This window comes from Nicotiana attenuata, chromosome 12, assembly GCF_001879085.1.
Source record: "Nicotiana attenuata strain UT chromosome 12, NIATTr2, whole genome shotgun sequence".
Classification (NCBI taxonomy): domain Eukaryota; kingdom Viridiplantae; phylum Streptophyta; class Magnoliopsida; order Solanales; family Solanaceae; genus Nicotiana; species Nicotiana attenuata.
The window spans coordinates 23,960,171-23,986,046 of NC_032000.1; positions in this window are offsets into that span (position 1 = coordinate 23,960,171).

Consider the following 25,876-nt stretch of genomic DNA (forward strand, 5'->3'; position numbering starts at 1 on the left):
CATGCGCAGCATTTTCGGATGCACTTCAGACTCTGAGAGATAGTTATATGCCAGGTTCTCAAAGTGTGAGTTCTGGTTGGATTCAGTTGGCTTTTTGGGGCAAGTTGTATTGGCCGAGGGCATTAAAGTGATCCTAAGAAAATTGAGGTGGTTTAGAACTGGCATAGACCTACTTGAGCTATGGAGATTCAGAGTTTCCAGGGTTTGGCGGGTTATTATCGCCGGTTCGTGGAGGCTTTTCATCCATAGCAGCCCCATTGACTAGAATAACTCAAAAGGGTGCTCCGATTAGGTGGTCCTATGAGTGTGAGTTGAGCTTTTAGAAGCTCAAAACTGTTTTGACTACGGTGCCAGTGTTGGTGTTGCCCACAGGTTGAGGATCCTACACAGTGTATTGTGATGCATCGCGTATTGGGCTCAGTGCAGTATTGATGCAGGATGGCAGGGTGATTGCATACGTGTCGCGGCAGTTGAAGGTTCATGAGAAGAATTACCCTATTCATGACCTAGAGGTTCATGAGACCGCTTGCGGCAGATGTTCGGGCCTCGGCCAATCAGTTCGTGAGTTTAGATGTTTCGGATCCCAATCGTGCTCTAGCTTGCACGGTCTCTCGATCTTCTTTGTATGAGTGCATCAGAGAGCGTTAGTATGACGACTGCCATTTGCTCATCCTTAAAGACATGGTGCAGTATGGTGGTTCCAAGCAAGTTACTATTGGAGATGGTGGGGTGTTGCGGATGCAGGGTCGGATTTGTGTGCTCAATGTAGACGAGCTTCATGAGTTGATTCTTGAGGAGGCCCATAGTTCGTGGTATTCCATTTATCCGGGTGTCGCCAAGATGTATTAGGATTTGCGGCAGTATAATTGGTGGAGAAGGATGAAAAAGATATAGTTGCATATATGGCTCGGTGTTTTAATTTGTCAGCAAGTAAATTACGAACATCAGAGGCCTGGCGGTTTGCTTCAGAAGCTTGAGATTCCAGAGTGGAAGTGGGAGCGTATTACCATCGATTTGTTTTTGGGCTCCCACAGACTTTGATGAAATTCAACGCAGTATGGGTCATTGTGGAAAGGTTGACCAAGTCAACACATTTTATTCCAGTGGCAGTTACCTATTCTTCAGAGCGATTGGCTGAGATCTATATCCGTGAGATCGTTTGTCTTCACGGTGTGCCAGTGTCTATCATTTCTGGTCAGGGTACATAGTTCACATCGCACTTCTGGAGGGCCGTACAACGTGAGTTAGGCACACGGGTTGAGTTGAGTACAACAATCTACCCAGAGGACGGTCAGTCCGAGCACACCATTAGATATTGGAAGATATGCTTCGTACCTGTGTTATAGATTTCGAGGGTTCTTGGGATTAGTTCTTGCCGCATGCGGAGTTTTTCTAGCTACTAATCGAGTATTCAGATGGTCCCCTCTGAGGCATTATACGGGAGGTAGTGTCATTTGCTAGTTGGTTGGTTTGAGCCGGGAGAGGCTCGGTTGTTAGGTACCGATTTTGTTCAGTAAGCCTTGGAAAAGGTTAAGATAATTCGGGATCGACTTCGCACAGCTTAGTCTAGGCAGAAAAGTTATGTCGATTATAGAGTTCGAGATGTTGCATTCCTGGTTGGAGAGAGGGTTTTGCTTCGGGTTTCACCCATGAAGGGTGTCATGAGGTTTGCAAAGAAGGGAAAGTTCAGCCTTAGGTATATTGGACCCATTGAGATTCTCGAGAGAGTGGGTGAGGTGGCCTACAAGCTTGCATTGCCACCTAGTTCATTAGCAGTCCACCCGGTGTTCCATGCCTTCACGTTCTGGAAGTATCACGGTGATCCATCCCATGTGTTAGATTTCAGCTCCGCATAATTGGACAAGGATTTGTCTTATGAGGAGGAGTCGGTGGCCATTCTAGCCTGGCAGGTTCGAAAGTTAAGGTCTAAGAGTTATCCTTCAGTTAGAGTACAGTGGAGAGGTCAATCGATCGAGGCAACCACGTGGGTGTCCGAGTCCAACATGCAAAGTGGATACCCACACCTTTTCGCCAGTCCAGGTGCTTTTCTATGTCCATTTGAGGACGAACGTTTATCTTAGAGGTGGAGAGTGTCATGACCCGATAGGTCATTTTGAGTTTTAACCTTCATTTCTATGTTCCGAGACCTCGAATAGCTCCATGTAGCATTCCACGATTTGTGTGCGCAGTCCGTGTCTTTTTCTAGAAAAATTTTATGTGAAAAATTGAAAAAAATATGAATTTTAACCATAATAATGATTTGAGTTGACTACGGTCAATATTTTGTGTAAACGGACCCAAATGAGTACTTTGATGATCCTGGTGGGCCCGTATCGTGATTTGGGACTTGGGCGTGTGCCTGGAATTGAATTCAGAAGTCCCTAACTTGATTTAATGTGATTTGTTGAAAACTAGTAATCTGAGGGTTTAAAGAATTCCTAAGTTTGACCATAGGTTGACTTTTTTGCTAATGTGTTCGGATTTCGGTTCTGAAACTCGGAATAGGTTGTTTCACTTTTTATAACTTGTCTGTAAAATTTGATGCAAAATGGAGTTAATTTGATGTGAATTGGACGTCCGGTTGTAAACTTGAAAGTTCTTAAGTTTCATTGAAAATTTCATACATTTTGATATCTGATTCGTGCTTCTAGGTGTTATATTAGTGTTTTGATCGCGCGAGCAAGTTCGAATGATGTTATTACAATTATGTGCATGTTTGGTTTGGAGCCCGAGGGGCTCGGGTGAGTTTCGTATAGGCTACAGAGCGATTTTTGGACTTAGGCATATGCTGGTTATGCTATTGCTGGTGCCTGACATTTTGTGCTTCACGATTGCTAAGGTACTCTCGCGATCACGAAGGGGAAACTGGGGCAGGGGCGGAATTTCTTCATCACGAACGCGATGAATGGGTCACGAACGCGAAGCATTGGGGTTTTTTAGTCTTCCGGAACGTGACCAGCCTCTCGCGAACGGATAGGGTTGAGGAGACCTGGGAAGGGACATCACTATTACTCTACGCGAACGCGAGCTGGGGCTCGTAAACGCGAAGGCTAGGGGGGGAGAAGCCTTCGCAAACGCGTGAGGAACACCGCGAACGCGTAGGCTATTCTACCTGATGAGCATCTCAAATGCGTCAGGCCCTTCGCAAACGCGAAGAAAGCCTGACGCCAGTCAATTAAATATCCCAAAGTCAGGATTTTTTTAATTTTTCATCATCTCCAAGTTTGAGCTCGCCCTAGAGGCGATTTTGAAGAGGAATTTCATCCCCCACTTCATAGGTTAGTATATTTTAACTCGTTTTCTTCCATTTACATCAACACCCATTGATTTCTAACCTTTAATCTGTGCTCTTTCATGGTAGAAATTAGGAATTTGGGTAGAATTGGAGATTTTTGTAAAATTGAGATTTAGACCTCAAATTGAGGTCGGATTTCGAAACTAATCACATAATCGAGCTCGGGGGTAAATGGGTAATTGGGCTTTGATCTGAATCTCGGGTTTTGACCAAGCAGTCCCGGGATTGAATTTTGTTGACTTTTTCCAAAATCATTAAAGATTGAATCTTTTTCACTTGCGGGTAGTTTCTAAAGCTTATTTTGAACTGTTTGAACTATATTTGGTTAGATTCAATTGGCTTGGAGGCGAATGTTAGAGGAAAGGCCCCGGTTGAGCTTTGAGTTGATTACGGAGCGATGTAAGTGTCGTGATTAACCTTGACTTGAGGTATTAGGACTTGTTAGTCTAGTTGCAACGTGTTTTCTGTGTGGGAACATCGTATATGTGAGGTGGCGAGTACTTATACGTTGTAATTGGGTTAAAGCATGCGGGTGGAACTTGTTTTACATTGTTAATTATGATATCCATGCTTAGGTTAGGTCATTAGTTCTTTGATTATTCGTTTCATAATTATTGATTATTTCATAGCTGTTGAGTATTTTTGGAAGTTGAAGCTCGATACACGACACCATATTTGACGTTAAATATAGTCTCCGCATTATTTATTTCTTGAATTCATTTATTCATTATTACATGGTGAGACAAAAGTAAAAGCACAACGGGTGATGTTGTGCCATTTATTTTAATTATTCATTATTACATGGTGAGGATGAGAGTAAAAGCACGAAGGGTGATGCTGTGCCATTTATTTCATTTGTTCATTATCACATGGTGAGAAAGAGAGTAAAAGCACAAAGGGTGATGGCGTGCCATTTATCTCATTTATTCATTATTACATGGTGAGGAAGAGAGTAAAAGCACGAAGGGTGATGTCGTGCCATTCATCTCATTTATTTATTATTACATGGTAAGGATGAGAGTAAAAGCACGAAGGGATGCCGTGCCATTTTGATATAATTGGTTTATCTGATTTCATTGGTTTATGATTACTTGGTTATTCCGTGATTTTATACCTCTCACAATTGTTATATTTGCCTTTTTTGCATGTACACTCCCAGTTTGTATGTTACCATTCTCTGTTATTATTGCTGCTTTTTATATACTTGTACAGGTTATTTACGTAGGTGTCCTGTCATAGCCCCGTCACTACCTCGTTGAGGTTACGCTCGACACTTACAGAGTACATTGGGTCGGTTTTACTCATATTACACTTCAGCATTTCGTGTGCAGATACTAGTATCGATCTTCGTGGTGCTCCGCATTTGCGGTTGCCTGGTCGCGTTCGTTTAAGAGAAGCTAGCATGTAAGAGGAATTTTGTCTTCGCGTTCGCAAATGTTCAGCCACGTTCGCATAGGAAGGCTGGTAAAGCTCCGCGTTCATGGGACCTATCTCGTGTTCGCGTGGAGGAATTCGGGAGCAGAAGTTGGTAGTGTTTCACGAACGCGGGGGACTTGCCTCTTTCATGAAGAAGGTGGGGCTAGGCAGTGTTGTTTTAAAATCGGGGGTTTGGCTCATTTTCACTTTATTTCTTCCATGGGAGCCGACTTTGGAGCGATTTTGGAGCGCCATTTTCATCATCAATCATGAGGTAAGTGATTTCTACGTGTTGTGAGTTAAATTCATGAATTCGGGCTTGTAAATTCAAGAATTTAAGTGGAAAATGTGGGAATTTTAGTTGAAGACATTGAAATGGTATTTTTGAATTTTGACAACGAAATTGGACATGAAATTAGGAACATATTATATATTTGAGTTCGTGGTGCTATGGGTAATGTTTAGCTTCGCAAACTTTCGGAAATCGAGCATGTGGGCTCGGGGTTGACTTTTTGAGCAGAGGTTGGAATTATTATAAATTTATTAATTATGAGTATTGGAGTATATCTTTATGGGTTTGCACGTTGTTTGGCTAGTTTCGGAATGATGTGCATCGACTTGAGATGTTAGATAAGCGTTGGAGCCGGTTATGGAACTTCGGAGCGAGGTAAGTCTCTTGTCTAACCTTGTGAGTGGGGATTTACCCCGTAGGTGTTTTATTTATTTTGCGCTACACGTTGTGAGAGCTATGCACATATAAAGTGACGAGTGTCCATTTGTATGCTAGAATTCCTAATTATGTCCAACTAGACTTAGACTCACGCCATGCTTTACTTGTACTATTTGAGTTATTCTTGCATGTTTAATTACTTCAATTCACATTATGACCTGAGACTAGACTCGCATAAAGTAATGGACTCGCTATTTTAGATAATTGATGAGCTACTTGATTAGCTGTATAAATTGTACTTCTCTTACGGATTTCTTTTGCGTCATGCGTATTCATCGGAAAGTTTCTCTTGAATTCCATTACTCACATGTACATTCGTGAGTGGGGCCATATACCCATAAAAGCTTCATACTCTTATTGGATCAAGCCGTTCACCTCGAGAAGATTATGTATCACACTCTTATGTGATCGGGCTGTTCGCCTCGCCAGGATATTGTAACACACTCTTATGGGATCGGGCCGTTTGCCTCAGCAGTATCATGTATCATATTCTTATGGGATCGGGCCATTCGTCTCGGTAGTTCTATGAAACAGTTTTGTGGGATCGGGCCACTCACCTCAGCAGAATCGTGCGAAATGCTTGATAAGGAGTCCACATACTCATGAGTTTCCTGTCTTGAGATGCCACTGTTGATTTGGTATTGACCATTACATATTCTATTTGAGGAAGTATTCGATAATAGAGGAATTTGTGTTCATTGTTCAGTTGTAGACCGTATTATTTTCCTATATCTGTACTCATTGTTTACTTACCATGTTTCATACTTGTCTGCTTTATTATATTTGATTTACTGGATCGCTAGTAAGTGTCAATGTCAACCCCTCGTCACTACCTCTTCTGGGTTAGGCTAGATACTTACTAGGTACGCGTTGTCTTATGTACTCATGCTGCACTTGTGCTCTAAATGTGCATGATCTGACATGTTCATTTGGTGGTAATTTGGGCACGTAGGCGCACTGCCGAGGGGACTTGATGGTGAGCTGCATTCCATGCTACGATTCACATCACACAGAGTCTCTATCATAATCATTTACTTTATCTTGTTTATCTTGTACTCCAGACAGATGTTGTATTGTTATTGTACTTTCTAGTAGATGCTCATGCACTTGTAACACCGGGTTATGGGGTTCCTAGTGGATGTTCATTATTGTAGTTCACGTCATTATTATCATTTCACTTTATGATTTATTTATATTCGGAATTTGGTAAAGAAAAGCACATGTTTCTGTGAGGGCATATTTTATTCTATTTATTCAATAAAATTCTTGATTTTACAAATTTAAATGGATAGTTATTCAGATGGTTCACCGTTGGCTTGCCTAACTGTGACATTGGGCGCCATCACGGGCTATAATGGATTTTGAGTCATGACAACTTGGTATCAGAGCACTAGGTTCACTTAGGTCTCACGAGTCATGAGCAAGTCTATATGAGTTTTGCGGATCGGTACGGGGACGTCTGTACTTATCTTCGAGAGGCTACATCGCTGTCAAGAGAACTTCCCTTCCTTGATTCCTCATCGTGCGATTTGATTTCGTTGAAGCTTATTCCTTCGTTCCTTCCTACTCATTCGTGCACGACGTCGGGCATTTATTTTCGGTGAGCAACGACGTAAGTTGAAGATGCTAAAGATGCGGTGCATGATGATTTTCCTTGTGAATGCGGGCGGACCATTATCGCTGCCTGGTAGAGGAGTATTACTGCCTACGGTCGAGATTTGATATTTTTGAATTTACTGGAATTGTTATTAATATTGTGGTATAGCCTTCCTTAAATGAACCGACATGTTGGTCTTCATTTGTTTGACTCTGGGGACAATATTGTGAGATAGAACCTAAGAGGAAGTTATCAGAGATGGCTATGTGTTGCGACTTCAGGATCGAATCGGCATTTCCAGTGTTGATGGTTCGAGGGAGATGATCCTTGGGGTAGTCTCTGTTCTTCAAATTTTGAATGTGACGAGAAGCGCTTGATTTTAATGTAGGAAAATGTGAGTATTCGATTATTATTTTAGATGCAATGAGGCTTCGAGTTTCAAACATATTATTGGACCTTCGGGTGATGTTAATGGATGAAAGGGTTCTTACGGCTTGCGGATTAGCGTGGACCTAGGGAGATTAAATAATTTCATGATGTATGTAACTATAGCAGTGACATTGGAGGAGGTCGATATGAGGTTACACATGTGGGCTTCTCCTATGAGTAGGTTAGCGGTTGCATGGTTTTGATGAGGTTCCTACGAAGAGTTCGACTTTCTGCCCAACATGAGATGCATGTATTGTGATGTGGGCTTGGGTCGCTTGAAGAAGACGGTATAACCCCTAGGAGGTTGAGTTTGTGATGGTGGCTGATAATTCGGGATGTGTTATGATTGGTGCAACAAAATCTTGCGAGAAGTTGGCCGAGTAATGGTGTGGGATCATGGTAACTGGGGAGAAGGAGTTGTTGTGGGGTATGGATCTATGTGATCGTAGCGTAAAGCTAAGTGGGGGAGCCCACCATCTACGATCAGGTCACGTGGTTGTGTGCATGTGTAGCTACTGTTTATCGGTGCATTGTGGATTAGTTATGACCAAGAGGAGAAAATCATCAAAGGTATTTTGGGGCAAGGAATTTGACGTATATGCGCTACATTTCACCTTATCGATTCATGTGCAGATGTTGTGGATGTGATGTGCAAGAAAAGAATTTATCTAGTTGCTTCTTTCTAAGTGTTTATGTGCTAGCAGAGCACTACAGTTTGATTATATATTCGGGACCAGGTTAGAGTGGGTGATTCTCAATAATGGTTCTAGTGGGTTCAAGAGTTAAAGTACGGTGTTTAAGGATTTTGGGTTCGATATGTGGCTGAGGGCTGGGTTTTGCAGCAGAGTGAAGAATACTTGGGGAATTTTTATGTTATCATCGGGTCTACGATGCAGTGCTAGAGAAATAGGAGAAACAACTTCGGATTCACAAGAGGTCTTCCAGAACGGGTGTATCAGCTGGAGAAACTACTGAGTGCATGAGGATGGTATGAGATGGTTGATGGATTTTGAGACGATGTGGTCTTGTGATTTGGGTCACTCGAGTCGAGTGTAGTTTGAGGCCTGTTATGTGGAAATAGAACAATTACTTCGAAGGCAAGTCAAGAGTAAATTGGAAAAAGTTGAGTTAGTTAGTAATGGTTTGAATCAGTAGGGTTGTGGAAGTAATCAGTTCCTTTGGTGTGGTAAGGCTATACAAGCGGTTTGTGGCTATACGTGCGGGCTTGATAGGCGTCATGGTTCGATTGATTTGGAGGTATTTGATTCTGGTGTCTTGGTTATGTGTAAATGGATCCCTGAAGAGTTATGGCGGTTTAGACTGCAACTTGAGGTTTGCATTTTCTGCGGTTATGATAAGTTGGTTGGGAGGCGATTCTTCTTCTGAAATGAGTTAAATGAAAGGTTTTGAGCCGATGAAATGTTAACTTTACTGATAGTTCAAGATATTATGATGAAATTCTTGTACTCTCAAGTAGCAGCATAATATGTGTAGTGAGCGGTATGGAGATTGGAAGTTGAGGATCAGGGTTGCGGTTCAGTTTTGATAATAATGTCTCGAGCTCGGAAGAGCAGGGGGAAGATTTTAGATGTTTAGAGTATGCTGGTGCTATCTTAGTGTCGCCTGAGAACGATATTCTGTGTATGAGGCATGGTGTATTGATTTGCAGATTCTTGATTTGCATTACAGAATTTGTACGATTGGTGGTATGGATATCCGGACCTTGTTACCTGGTGTGGAAGGCCGTGGAGTGACTCCCGCAGGATAGTTGTATAAGTGCAGAAGTGTCATCCATTTATGTGGTAGAGACTGAAATCGGGTATGGGGATTCTAGTAGTGTCACTGATGGGAGAGTTTTTGTCATAGAGGCACTCTATTTCTTTGGTTACGGACTGTGGAATTTTGTTCCTGATCTGACGGTTGATCGTATATGTCATGGATATGGTTATTGTGGATCTTTGGGAGGTTATAGACCCATTTGGAGATTGGTCGGAATCGGCTTGAGGTCCGTTGGTAGGCCTAATGTGAATGTATATTTTATACCAGATAATCTATGCTTATTCGGCATTGCATCTCTTATGGACGGGTCTTCGGGAGTATTGGATGGTATTCCTGGCGTCGTCTATTTCAAGTTCTACTCTTTTATGCCACGTGAGTTTTGAGATGACTTGATTATTCACACGTATGTTGTGTTCCTGTGTAGCTTGTCATTTATTGCACCTTAGTCGAGCTCGAGTTTTGTAGAGCATGGTGATATCCATCTCCGTAGGGTTGTATATAGGAATTGGGCGTGCTCGTGGTCGATATTTGTGCATTTCGTGAGTTTGAGCATTATGGCTTGATGGTTATTTCCCTATTGATGGTTATGTGTGGATCAGGTGGCACACCGCCACGGGTATCATATATGGATCAGGTTGCACGCCGCAATAGTGGGATGTTGAATGCGGTTCCTTATACCTTTTTTGTGTGCCTCGTTCATCTCTAAGATAGGCTCCATCTATTTGGACGTTTTATTTGTTATGCTGACTGAGTAGTTCTTTTCCAAAGTTCATTCTTCCTTATAAGTCATATTTGAGTTGTAGCTTATTGGAGCATTGATGTCGTCGTAGGATATTTTAGGTGGTTCTTGATGTGGCTCGTTGGTCGAGCAGCTTGTACTGGGTAAGATGAGAAGGTAGGACCTGGAGTTAGTGCAATCAGATTTATATAAGGTATATTTGAGGGAAGATGTCACTATTCAATTCAGAATGAGGCAAGGGCTTTTGTTGAGCGGGTAAATTCCATGGATTTTTGATTTGGCGGGTGGTTATGAGATTTTACACGTCTCTTTCATCGTCGCAGTATTGCGAGGGTTGGAACAGGGCTTATATGTGTTATGAGGTATACTACGTGCATCATGTTAGCGGGTTTGCACCTTCTATGGTTGGAGGATGTTATTATGGGCATACGAATTATGCGGTGCATTGTGTGGTTTCAGTATGGGTACATGATCATATTTGGTACAGCGGGTTGAGATTGATATGGTGTTCGTATGCTAGAATCAGGTCTCATAGAGAATCCTAGATGTTAGAATTTGGTTCTAAGCTTTATTGGCTAAGGTAGCAGGAAAGATCTCCAGTCGGGCTCGACCTAATGTGCTCACATAGGTTGTGGCGGCACGGGTAGGCGCGTGAGGTGTTAAACAGTAATTTTGGGAAATGCTGGAACAGTTCTTGGCACGTTTGTGTGTTTAAATGGGGGAGAATGTAATGAGCTGACCAATCGTTTTGAGTTCTAGCATATTGTTTAATAGTTTGAGGCCTTGAGTAGCTTCACTTTATGTATTATGAATTGTACACGTAATCGAAATTGAATTTCGGGAAGTTCGGAGTTACTTTGGAAGGAAAATTCTCATTGCAAAAGTTTTAAGTTGGAAGAGTTAACCAAAGCTTGACTTTTGAGTAAATGACCTCGGAATCAGGATTGAACGTTCCAATAGGTTCGTATGATAATTTCGGACTTGGGCGTATGTTCGAGCTGTTGGTCCGGGAGCATTCCGGCGCTTATTGTGGAAAGTTGGCATTTTGAAGGTTTTAGAATTTTCCAAGTTTGAAGAGAACTTTGGTGTTATGGATGTCCTTTTGGGATCCCGAGCCTGAGAATAGGTTCGTATCATGATTGTGACTTGTACGCAAAATTTGGCGTCATTCTGGAATGTTTAAGTATGATTCGGACGCTCGCTCGTCGAAGTTTGAATGTTTAAAAGTTGAAACAAGAATTTTGGTCATCAATTTGTGATTTTGATGTTATTCGTGGTGTTTTGAGCCTTTGGATAAGTTTGGGTAAGGTATTGAGACTTGTTGGTGTGATTGGACGGGGTCCCATGGGCCTTGGGTGTGATTCGGAGTGTTTTCGGATTATTTTTCCTTATTTTGCAACTGCTGGTGCTGGTATCTAGTTTTGTTCTTCGCGAATGCGAAGGGTCTCACGCGTTCGCGAAGAAGGATTTGAGTTAGGGGCCTTTTGTTCTACGCATTTACGAAGTGTTGGGCAGTGGTGCTCCGTGTTCGCGGTCTCCTGGTCGCGTTCACATAAGAGAAGTTGACCTGGTAGGGGAATTTGGTCTTCACGTTCACGAATGTTCAGCCGCGTTCCCGATGGGCAAGATGGTAAATCTCCGTGTTCGTGGGCCCTGTCTCGTATTCGCGTAAAGAAATTGGGGATCAGAAGCTAGTAGTGCTTTGCGAATGAGAGGGACTTGCCGCGTTCGTGAAGAAGGTCGGGCTGGGCAATGTTGTTTTAAAATCGGGGGATTGGCTAATTTTTACTTCATTTCTTCCATGAGAGCCGACTTTGGAGAAATTTTGGAGATCCATTTTCATCATCAACCATGAGGTATGTGATTTCTACGCGTTGTGAGTTAAGTACATAAATTTGGGCTTGTAAATTCAAGAATTTAAGTGGAAGATGTGGGATTTTTCGTTGAAGACCTAGAAATGGTGTTTTTGGATTTTGACTACAAAATTGGACATGGAATTAGAAACAAATTATATATTTAAATCCATGGCACTATGGGTAATGTTTATCTTCGAAATTTTTTGAAAACCGGACATGTGGGCCCGGGGTTGACTTTGTTGATTTTTCGAGCGGAGCTGAAAATTGTTATAAATTAATTAATTATGAGTATTGGAGTATATTTTTATTGGTTTGCAAGTTTTTTGACTAGTTTCGGATCGATGGGCATCGTCTTGAGGTGTTAGAGCGGCGTTATAGCCGGTTATGGAACTTCGGAGCGAGGTAAGTCTCTTGTCTAACCTTGTAAAGGGGAATTTATCCCATACGTATTATATCCATTATGTTCTACAGCGTACGCTATTCCTTATTATGTCCATGTAGACTTAGAATCACGCCATACTTTTATTGTACTACTTCAGTTATTCTTCCATGTTTAATTACTTTAATTCGCATTATGAACTGAGACTAGACTAGCATAGAGTAATGGACTCACTATTTTAGATATTTCACAAGCTACTTGATAACCGTAGAAATTGTACTTCTCTTACGGATTTCTCCCGCGTCGTGCGTATTCATCAGAAAGTTCCTCTTGAATTTCATAACTCACATGTACATTCATGGGTGGGGTCATAGACCAGTAAAAGCTTCATACTCTTATGGGATCGGGTCATTCGCCTCGGCAGGATTATGTATCACACTCTTATGGGATCGAGTCGTTCGCCTCGGCAAGATTGTAACACACTCTTATGAAATCGGGTCGTTCTCCTCGACAGTATCATGTATCATATTCTTATGGGATCGGGCCGTTCGCCTCTGCAGTTCTATGAAATACTCTTATGGGATTGGGCCGCTCGCCTCGGCAGAATCCTGCGAAATACTTGATAAGGAGTCCGCATACTCATGAGTTTTCTCACTTGAGATGTGACCGTTGATTTGTTATTAACCATTACGTTTTTCATTTGAGGAGGTTTTCGATAATTGAGGACACTGTTTTCATTATTCAGCTATAGACCGTATTATTTGCCTATATCTGTAATCACTATTTACTTACCATATTTCATACTTGTCTACTTTATTATATTTGATTTACTGGATCGCTGGTAAGTGTCATTATCGACCCCTTATCACTACCTCTTCGGGGTTGACTAGATACTTACTAGGTACGCGTTGACTTACGTATTTATGCTGCACTTTTGCTCTAAATGAGCAGGATCTGATAGGTACATTTGGTGGTCATTTGGGCGTGCAGGCGCAGCTGCCGAGAGGACTTTATGGTGAGTTGCATTCCATGCTACTATTCACAGCATACAGAGTCTCCATCATAATCATTTACTTTAGCTTGTCTATCTTGTATTCCATAAATATTTTGTATTTTTATTGCATTTTTGAGTAGATGCTCATGTACTTGTGACACCGGATTTTGGGGGTTCCTAGTGGATGTTCATTATTGTAGTTCACGTCATTATTATTATTTCACTTTATGATTTATTTATATTCAGAATTTGGTAAAGAAAAGCATATGTTTCTATAAGGGCCAGATTTTATTCTATTTATTTAGTGAAATTCCTGATTTTAAAAATTAAAATGGATAATTATTTAGATGGTTCACCGTTGGCTTGCCTAATCGCGACGTTGGGCGCCATCACGTCCTATAGTGGTTTTGTGTCGTGACAGTCAGCTTGCCTAGCAAGTGGATGCTAGGTGCCATCACGACCCCGAGGTTGGGATTCCGGGTCGTGACAAAGCAACCTCAATATGGTTTAACAAAGAAACAACAAGTTGAACACACACACATATATAAACAAAAGTTTCAAATATTATTATATCTTAAACTCATAAATTTTAAGAAGTACCGAGTTTAGTGTCTAAGGGCTTTAAACGTTGAACTCATCAAGTTAAAATCTTGAATCCGCTTTGACTATAACGACACGAGAGATAAAAAATTGAGAAGAGCAACACCAATAAACTTAATCACTCAAAAGTTGCAAACTACAGAAAAGACGTAATATTTTTTAGAATTATGATTCTAAATATGTTTATAATACTAAAATAATTATTTTTTATTTTATAATTTATGATCGCATCACCAAAGATAAAGCAGTCTCTGCTATACTAGTGTATTCAATTTGGATGTCATGATATATTCAGTTTTGTTAATCGCAGATAACGTGAATTTAGTCGCTTGAGTCACAACCTCTATCTATTTTAAACAAAAGAAGCAATAAAAAGAATCAAACACATAGAGAACAATATTGAAACTAGTGACTTTCGTGTGAGGATTGACATAGATAATCATCAGACTATGCAATGCATTTCATCAATAGTGTCATCTGATATATATTTGAATAGTTAACATGTTATTCTTATGTGTATTTCATATAATATTTTCCGAAGAAACGATGTCACATGACATCGCTTGGACTAACATGCATCCGCCCCTCTACGCTTCAATACTGAATCCAACTTCAAAAAAGTATTTCAATGAATTTCTATACTGTTGTCCATTGTAAATTTTCTATTTGGAAATTGCTTTTTACATTTTAATATTTTCTCTTAATTTTTTTTGTGTGGAGAGAGATTGACTTATATGGATAGGAGCCCTTAACGGGGTTGGGATTGTCCACAACAATCTTTAATTTAAACTTTTAATGGAGAAGGTAAAAATGATCGGACTTACAATTTCTTTACTTTGACAATTGTTTCTCAAAAGAAGGACTCTTCCAGAATGGATCTTGACGACGTGTATATGTATTTATTTCAAATAATATATATATATATATATATATATTTTCCCTTTTATGCTTCTTTAATACTTTTTGGGGATTTGTAGCTGAGAAACAATGAAAAGCTAATATTGAAAAAAATCTTGTACCTAAGCTCATCTTTTTTTTTTTTTTTTTTTTTTTTAATTGTGCTTCATTGGGACTTATAGTTGAGAAAAAGAAAGCTAGTGCTGAGAAACAACACGTAATAAGAGAAGAATATCATGACTATCATTAATAAGCCTAATGGTGTGCGTAGATCATAACATATGATATTATTTTTGCTTCTTTAATACTTTAATTGGGACTTTAGACGAGAGACATTAGAAAATGCTAAAAAAAAAAAAGAAACATAAAATAGACATGGTCTATAAGGGTATGCCACTAAAGCACTGAATTGATGTTAAAAATAAACATGCATTAGTCATTTATTTCAATACACTACCTTGATTCTTATTATTAAAACCTTTGAGTAGTTTAATAAAGTTCTAAAATATTAGGTAAAGTTATAATATTGAAAACATATAAAATTAAAATAATAACTTAAAAACTTGAAAAGGAGATTTGCTACATTTAAAATGCCATGACCAGACAAGAAAACAATTTAGTTTTTTATTAGTTGAAAACGTCAAAATCTGAATACAAGGAAATAATGATATTTTCAGAAATTAATTGTAACTGTTTTACAAAAATGGTAGTTTCTCATGATAAATAATTTTCTATTATAAAAAGTTCAAATACAAAATAAAAAAATAAAAAAAATCCGTAATTACAGTTTTATTTAACATGTAATGCACTTATATAAGAAAGGTCGATCAACATTTTGTGTTAGAGTTTCATACTTTATATAATACTATAGATAAAATATAATTTTTATAAGGGAGAAGGGTCAAAATTGCCCCTCTACTATTGTTTATTGGTTGCTTGTGCCACCCGTTACACTTTCCAGCCATTCTTGTCCCTACCGTTAAAAAAGTTTGCAAAATTGCCCCTAACCCTAACGGATCTACACCGTGGCAGCTGACCCCCTCAATTTTCTCCATGTCAGCTGCCAAGTCAGCAGGCCCCACCCAACCCCTCTAATATTCTGCATTTGAATTAAGGGTCAAAAGTAATCTGCAACACAATTAAGCTATTTTCTAGCAGGTCAACTTACACAAACGAGATCACACAAATCAAATCCAGATCCATCAAAATAAAAAGCAAATATCTCTATTTTTTCCAAATATAAACGCTATACATTTCACATACTTGTATTACTCTACGAACCAACCCGCTGGAATCGCGTGTTGCCGTCGTGTAAGGATTTGGAAGCAGAAGGTGGCGATGGAGGTAAAAAAATATTTCCGGTTCGTCGACTCATCTGCGCCCGTTCCAAATCGGGGCTGATTCATAGTGGCGCCACTGTATTAGGCGGTGAAGTAGAAAATAGGTTGAAGAAGGAGGTAGAGGAAGATGAAGCAGCAAGTGCTTGACGTTGCTAAGAACACCAATCCGTATAGAGTTTGAACCGCCATAGAAGAAGATTCTGGACTTTGATTAGAAAGAGATTTGAGATTTAGATCTGGAAAGTGGTGGTGGGGAAGTTCGATTTTAATAGTTTAATGTATTAATTTCAAACTATTGGATCATCTTAAGAGTTATATGGAGTCCAAAACTGGCAGTGTGTGGGACCTGCTGAAATCACCATCGAAGGAGCTGTAAGAGAGCTCGAAAACATAAGATGGGTATTTTGATTTGCTGAAGTTTGAGCTAAGTGTTTTGGAGTTTGTTGGAAATATTTATGTGGAGAAGTTGTGGACGATCTGAGTCTGTTTGGTTAAAAAATTTTGTTTGGATCGAAATATTTGAAGCAAAGATGAAGAAGCATTGAGGAAGAAGAGGAAGCAACCTTTTTGGGGATTTTTTTTTAATTTGCTGATTTAGTAAATAAGTGTAATAAATAAATATATTTTTAAATAGTGACATGGACTCTGACTTGGCAGCTAACATGGAGAAAATTGAGGGGGTCAGCTGCCACGGTGTAGATCCGTTAGGGTTAGGGGCAATTTTGCAAACTTTTTTAACGGTAGGGACGAGAATGAACGAAAAGTATAATGGGTGGCACAAGTAAATAATAAACAATAGTAGAGGAATATTTTTGATCCTTTTCCCTTTTTATAATTATCATTAATAAATAGTTTCAATTCTTTTAGATTTGGTTGAGTTCTTTTACGAAGGTGACCCCATAAATTTTAACTAGGTAATCCGGAAAAATAGAACATACGACATAAAGTAATTTATGAACTCCATTCCTTTTTAGTCAAGGGAATTTAATCGAATCCCCTTCATTGGATGTGGCTTTGCTACTAATTGTTTAGATGAGATGAGTAAATTAAGGTTTTGTCTTTTACTCCTTCCGTTCCAGTTCATGTGAACATATTTCCTTTTTGGTCCGTTCCAAAAAGAATGGCCTCTTTCTAAATTTAGATACAATTTAGCTTAAACTTACAATTCTACCCTTAATGAGAAGCTTTTATAACCACAAAAATACTCTGCCCTCCTTTTCGACTTGTTTAGAATCACAAATTCCAAAAATATTTATTTTTTCTTAAACTTCGTGCCCAATCAAACATGCTAACATAAATTGGAACGGAGGGAGTACTATTTAGTACATATACCTATTGTATTGGTTCTTAAATTTTATTTTCACGCACCTTCATTTTCTTCTTTCTCCAAGATTTCAGTTTCTAATTTAACTTATTTTTCTGAATCAACTATTTCTATATTTCATTAAAATAAACATTTGAAAAATTAATTTTTGAAAAGATTGTTTTGCATCTTAAAAAGTTAGAAAAGTAAAATGCTTATATTAGAAGGAGAAGTGTAAGTTGCCCAGCCCGCAAGTGATATTGTCCGCTTTGGGCCTAGACCCTCACGGGTTTAATACGCGTCACTAGGGTCTAAGGCTTGTTAACTTATATATCCAGCATCACTCTTGTGTTTTGCCGATGTGGTAATCTGTCTAAAGTCTGGGTTGTTACATACACCCCCTCTTATGGACTCAGTGGACTCAACATTGAGATTTGCCCCACCTAACCGGGATTTGTCTAAACTCAGTTGAACTCTGACCCACCAACGGCAAGGCTGACACAAGAGTGGCACTAATACCATCTGTAACAGCCCAACCCCCTAGTAATATTGTCCGCCCTGGGCCTAGGCCCTCACGGGCTAAAAACGCGTCACTATGGTCTAAGGCTTGTTAACTTATATACCCAGCATCACTCTTGTGTTTTCCGATGTGGGACTCTGTCTAAAGTCTGGGGTGTTACAGAAAGAAAAATTTGTTTGAGGGACAGACAAAGATTAGGAAAATGGTGCATTTTCATATATACCCACTTTTGGAGCCACCATTAAATTGATACCAGCATTGCACAAATTTTGCAAAGTGCACCCGCACGGATCTGAAGTAGTTCAATAGCTTCAATGCAACTTCAGAAATCAAATCTGAAGTTTTTCTATCTTTTAAATGCGACTTCAAAAATTCAAAGTTTAAGTAGTTCTACCTATTGAACTCAACTGCAGATTTCAAATATTAGGTTTTGAAACAAAAAATTGTTCTTCGAATTTAAATAATCCAATACACGATTCAATGCCCAAATCTACTCCAAATGAGCTCAAATTTGAAACATAACTTTCAAATATCATAAAGAACAGGTCTCAATCATCAAATTGTCAAAACAACAGCAAGTTTAACAAATCCATTTTGTATTTAAGAAGAAGAAAAAAAAACTCTAAGTACAAAGAAGAAGAAAACAACAATAAAGAAGAAGAGAAATGGATATGTATTTGTCATGACCCAAAATCTACTATAGGTCGTAATGGCACCTAACGCCGCCTTCAGGCAAGCCAACTTTTATTTATCAATTTATTTACTCATTTCATTACTTTCGATATTATAGTCTCCATTACTTAAATAATATAAAATGGAATTTACAGGGGTAAAATGATAATAACTACATGATCTACAATAACGAACAACAGTAGAGATCCCCAAAATCCAGTGTCACAAGTGCATGAACAATTTCTAAGGAGTACAATAAAAATACAACGTCTGTCCTGAATGTAATAAGACAGAATAACATAAATAGTACAATGGAGACTCGGCGGCCTGCAATGCGTAGCCGGAATGTAGCTCACATAAAGTCTCCTCAACATGTGCGCCTCCGCGCCAAGGTGATCATCAAATGAACCTGTCAGATCCTGCACATTTAGTGCAGAAATGCAGCATGAGTACGTAAATCAACGCGTACCCAGTAAGTATCTAGTCTAACTCCGGAGAAGCAGTGACGAGGGGTCGACAATGACACTTACTAAAGGTCCTATAAAGCAATATAATAAAACATAAACATATATGAGGCATACGGAAATGATAGGGTAACTCTGTAAGTTACATATCTTCCAATTCCTTCTTTCAAAGCATAAGTTTCTAAATATTGTTTTCTACCTCAACGGCTCAGAACATGCCGAGGTTCGATATCAAATAGATAAGGAATACCATATATAATGCCGGGCATCAGTGGAAGGATTAGCTCGTAAATATTCTGACTACTAGCGATATAACACACGATTCTGCCGAGGTCATTCGGCCCGATTCAGAATAATGTGTACACTGTCGAGGGCCGAGCAGCACGAACCATAGATGCATCTATATATTGCCGAGGCGTTCGTCCCACTCCACAAGAAAAAGGAAGGAAGTTACCGAATTATGAGACAGGTGTTTACAATACAGTACATGAACACACAACGAATATAATTTTTACGCTTCTCAGACAACTCGCCCACAACTCAAAGTGTTAGGGCTCGGCCTTTTGTACATACATTTATTTCTAAATCAAATTCAGTTATAACTTTAATTAAAGCCAGCAGAATGGGCCCAAATAATTCAAATATTACAGGATAAGATCATAAGTCTACCCGGACAAAACATGCTTTAGCTACGTACGGAACTCTCGTCACCCCGTGCGTACGTAGCACCCACAACTAGTTGCACATAACAATAATTACACCTGGGGGTAGTTTTCCCCTCACAAGGTTAGACAAGAGACTTACCTCGCTCCTAAGTTCCAAAACCGGCTCCAACGCCTCTCTAACTCTTTAATTCAAGCCAAACGATCCGAAACTAGTCAAACACTAAGCAACTCAATCAAAATATACTCCAATGCTTAAAATTAATCAATTCATAACAATCCCCCTACTCCGCTCTAAAAGTCAATAAAGTCAACCCTCGGGCCCACGTGCCCGAATTTTAAAATTTTTTGAAGATAAACTTTACCCTAACATTAAGAACCCAAATATATGATTTATTCCCAATTTCATGTCCAATTTCATGGTAAAAATCTAAAAATACCAAATTCTAGGTTTTCTTCAAAATCCCACAATTTCCCACAAATTTCTATGTTAACGTTACGAACCCAAATATATGATTTATTCCCAATTTCATGTCCAATTTTCGTGGTAAAAATCCAAAAACACCAAATTCTAGGTTTTCTTCAAAGTCCCACAATTTTGCACAAATTTTCATGTTAAATCCTTATTGAATCCGTATAATTAACTTACAATACATGGGAATTACTTACCTTGCAATAGGTGATGAAAATCTTCCCTCCAAGAGCTCCAAGAATCGTCAAACCAAATGAAAAAGGGAGAGAAATGGGCTAAGTCCCGAAATAAAAACTCACTACCCAGGTCCTTCCTCTTCGTGATCGTGGAATAACCCTCGCGATCGCGAAGGCCAAACAACCCTGCCCCCAAAATCTCTTCTTCACGGATACGATGCCCAGAAAGCGATCGCGTTGCCCAGCCACTTCCTCTTTTGCAATCGCGAGCCCCACTATGCGATCGCATAGAACATCTCTTCTTAAACAGGCTAGCCATGTTAACTCAGCGCGTTTGCGATGGCTCCAATGCGAACGCGAAGAGCCTCCAGCATGAACTGCGCGAACGCGACACCATTAGCGCAATCGCGTAGAACAAAAGTTCCACCAGTCCACTTAACCCTTCGCGACCGCGGCCCTCTTCTCGCGATCACAGAAGAGGAAACCAGATGCCCAGAAACCAGCAATTCCACAAAGTCCAATATTCCTTCTAACTCGATCCGAGACACACCCAAGGCCCTCGGGGCCTCGTCCAATCACACCAACAACTCCCAAAACATAACACCAACTTAGTCGAAGCCTCCAATCACGCCAAACAACATCAAAACTATGAATCGATGATCGAAACCTTTCTTTAAACTTTAAACTTCGACGAACCCATCCGAATCATATCAAAACATTCTGGAATGACGCCAAACTTTGCACACAAGTCATAAATCACAATATGAACCTATTCCAGGGCTCGAAATCCCAAACGGACATCGGTAACACCAAATTCCACCTCAAACCAAACTTAGAAAGTTCTAAAACCTTCAAAATGCCAACTTTCCACAATAAGCGCTGAAATGCTCCTTTGGTGATGTGATACTCAACCAGAATATACGCCCGAGTCCGAAATTATTATACGAACCTATTGGAATCTTCAAATCCAGATTCCGAAGTCGTTTACTCAAAAGTCAAACCTTAGTCAATTCTTCCAACTTAAAGCTTCCGAAATTAGAATTTTCTTTCCAAATCAACTCCTAACTTCCCGAAATTCAACTTCGAGCACACGTACAAGTCATAGTCCATGTAGTCAAACTAATCAAGGCCTCAAACCGCTGAATGACGCGCTAGAGCTCAAAACAACCGGTCGGGTCGTTACAGTATTTGAAGTTATCCAAAAATTGTGCATCAGTTAATTTTTTTTAAAAAAGTGGGTACAAATTCAATGGGTGGCGCAAAACTAAGCGCTACATGAAAATTTTACTAGAAAAATGGTGTGTGATTATGTATTAAGGATTCGAACTTGTGGATGAATTTCATCAACTGATTTGTCTGTCTAAGAGTGCTGCTATCACCTGTGATCTTAGCAGAGAAAGCCTTATGTGTAAGAAACTAAGAATGCTTGTTGATGCCTTAAGTCTTATGGCTGATATGCATATGCAACTAGATACTGAGATTTGGAGCTCATTGCTTCTTTCATGTATGGTCATGTCCACTTAAATCTTCGGAAGAAATGTGCTGAAAAGTTACTGGAATTGGTGACCAATTGAAAAGAAATTTGTTTTACCAGTACTCCCGATAGTCCCAAATTAGTTGTCATGTTTCTTCTCGAGCGTCAATTGACTAATTAATCTTCGAAGCTAAATTAGATTAGATTAACTCAATATTTTCCAATTAAAATTTAGATATTCAAATAAATAACAAGTACTTAAATTTGCCATTTTTCTCATGTCAATATCATAAAATTAAAAAATACATTTTAAAATGTTAGTCAAAGTTCACATAGTTTGAATCTCGTGAAGAGAAACACGACAGATAACTTGGGATGGATGGAGTACCTAATTTTGTTGCTATATATTCTATAGTTCTACTGGCCATTGGGATGATTTTGTGTACAGTGCTACTTGATTGTACTATGCAACAGGAGGTTCTTCATATCTTCAGCTTGCTACAACTTGTGGTATCTTAAATCAAATTGTTGTACTAACAAGTAAAGCAAATAAGTACAACGGCTTTATTAGATAAAAATCAACAATTAAAACTTTCATCAAATAGTACTCAGACTCAAATGACATAAGGCACATCCCAATTAGTAATACAAGAAGGGACCAAAACTTGCACAACGTTCTCAAACATGTTCATTTCAAAGCATCAGCTGTTAATAATCAGTAATGCTGTAAATAAATAAAAACAATAATCTTTCTGAAAACAGAAACAGAAAGTTAGTAGAAATAAATTCTAAAAAAAATAGTATTTGAACTTCAAAATAAATTTCAAAAAATGGTATAGGAACAAATCGAGCCCACTGAATACACAGTGTGTCATTAAGGAAATTATTCCTCTCAAATACCCGAGGTTCTGGAATATATCCTCCCAGGATAGAACGATTTAACTCACCTGAGTGTTGGTACCAAAAACGCCGATGAACAGCGAACCACTCGAAGGCTGTAAAACACACTGAAATTTTTGTGTAGAAGAAGAAGAAGATTATCAGAAAATTTCGTAAGTAAATATTCTGGGATTTGAAGGAATATTTGTAGCCAATTTGGTACTGTTTCTGAAAAGGTTTGCAACATTTCAGAACAGCCATGGCTGTTGGAACAGGTGTGACACTGTTTCAGAACAGCCATAGCTGTTGAAAATATTGCGGGAAATGTAAAAACAGATTTAAAATAATCCGGGAAACAAAAACGAGCCGGACCGGACCGGGTCGCGGGTCATGGGTTATTCCGGATTGAATTTTCTTTAATTAATTTAACTAAATATTTGAAAAGAATTTTGTCCAAAAAGATTAATCAATCAATCGATCTTTGACAAATCCGAATCCGTATCCGAAGCCGAAGCCGAAGCCGAAGCCGAGCGAGCGACGACGACGACGGCGTGAGACTTGCCTTCTTCTTAGCTCTTTAAGAGCTAAAAGATGAGCTTCTCTTTATATACACAAATATTTTCTTTCCTTCTACCAATGAGGGACAAAGTGCATTAGTGAACTCATACAAAATTTCACTTCCCTCCATTTCTTTTCCCACCATTTTCCATTCACACTTCTTTTGTTATTAAACAACAAAATCCAACAATCCCCCACATGAATGGGGAATGGCTATAAACATAAAGGAATGCACGGACGTGTGTGTGTTTTACATGCAAGAATTAATTGCATCTGGATAAGTAGGTTTCCCTTTGAACTTTCCGTAGTGAACTTATATCGGATATACTCGGTCAATCGGTAGATTTGATATCTTTGAACCGTCGAGCTTTGTTGCATACCTAGACAACATAAGTCACACAATCAATCCTTAACCATCTATGGTTCTCATGGTTGTGTTCATTTCATCCATGAACACCGCCTCGTTTCATGAGTGCTTAGAGAATGGGCCTTTACTTTCATTCTCCTTGAAGCGGCTTACACTTCACACTCACATAGATGATTCCTAAACGTGTAATCCTAAAGACACACTATCTGGTCATATCCTGCCAGACTTAGCAAATCATTAAAAAACTTTAAGCTTTATTGACTCATCAAAAAGACTTAATGCTTTACCTCGTTTTTGAACATTGTCTTCATCACGAGAATGGGTTGAGTTAGTTGACAATGTTGAACCGTCATTCATAACTTTGTTTGATCTCTTTGAACCTAGCTCTTGGGATCTCCAGTCTGCTAGGTAGAGTTACCGCCATGATGACTTGTCCTAGGCCTTTAACCCAATTCCCTTTGATGATCTTTCAACTGCCTCTCTAGATAGGCCTTTTGTAAGTGGATCCGACACGTTATCTATTGACTTTACATAGTCAATTGTGATAACACCATTAGAGAGTAGTTGTCTAACAATATTGTGTCTCGTCGAATATGCGAGATTTCCCGCTATACATAACGCCCCTGCCCTACCTATTGCCGCTTGACTATCACAATGTATACATATAGGTGCCAAAGGTTTGGGCCAAAATGTAATATCTTCCAAGAAATTTCGGAGCCATTCAGCTTCTTCACCGGCCTTATCTAAAGCTATGAATTCAGATTCCATTGTAGAACGACCGATGCACGTTTGTTTGGATGATTTCCAAGACACTGCTCCACCCCCAATTGTGAAAACATATCCACTCGTGGATTTAACTTCAGATGATCCGGTGATCCAATTTGCATCACTATATCCCTCGATCACGGAAGGATATTTGTTATAATGCAAAGCATAATTTTGGGTATGTTTCAGATACCCCAAAACTCGTTTCATTGCCATCCAATATATTTGATTGGGATTACTTGTAAACCGACTCAGTTTGCTAATAGCACATGCTATATCTGGTCGCGTACAATTCATGATATACATCGAACTTTCCAATACTCTTGCATAGTCCAGTTGTGAGTCACTTTCACCTTCATTCTTTTGAAGTGCATAACTCACGTCAATTGGAGTCTTGGAAATTTTGAAATCCAAATACTTGAACTTGTCAAGTACCTTTTCAATATAGTGAGACTGTGATAATGCTAGACCTTGTGGAGTCTTGGGAATTCTGATTCCTAAGATCACATCAGCAACTCCTAAGTCTTTCATGTCGAATTTGCTAGCCAACATGCGCTTTATAGCATTTATATCTGCCATACTTTTGCTTATTATCAACATGTCATCAACATATAAACAAACAATGACTTCATGACCTGGAGTATTTTTAATGTAAACACATTTGTCACACTCGTTGATTTTAAATCCATTTTCCAATATTGTTTGGTCAAATTTTGCATGCCATTATTTAGGTGCTTGTTTAAGTCCATAAAGCGACTTAACAAGTTTGCACACTTTCTTTTCTTTACCAGGAACCACAAAACCCTCAGGTTATTCCATGTAAATCTCTTCCTCCAATTCTCCATATAGGAAAGCTGTTTTAACATCCATTTGATGGATTTCAAGACCATACACGGCCGCTAGTGCCACTAACACCCTAATAGATGTTATCCTTGTTATTGGCGAGTAAGTGTCAAAGTAATCAAGGCCTTCCTTTTGTCTATAACCTTTGACAACAAGTCTTGCCTTATATTTGTCAATAGTGCCATCAGCTTTAATTTTCCGTTTAAAGATCCATATCGAACCTAAAGGCTCATTTCCTGGAGGAAGATCAACCAATTCCCATGTATGGTTATCCAAAATTGATTGAATCTCACTATTGACTGCCTCTTTCCAAAATGCTCAATCAGAAGACGACATAGCTGCTTTAAAAGTTTGAGGCTCATTTTCAAGCAAGAATGTCACAAAATCTGGTCCAAAGGAAGTAGATGTTCTTTGACGTTTGCTACGCCTTGGATCTTCTATACTTGGAGTATTTTCCTTTGGTTCTTCCCGAGGTCGTTTAGGTCTTTCACTTAACGACTCGCTTTCAGTTTTATACGGATAGATGCTTTCAAAGAATTCAGCATTATCTGATTCCATTACCGTATTAGCATGAATCTCGGGATTATCAGATTTATGAACCAAAAATCGACATGCTTTACTATTTGTAGCATATCCAATGAAAACGCAATCTACTGTTTTTGGTCTAATT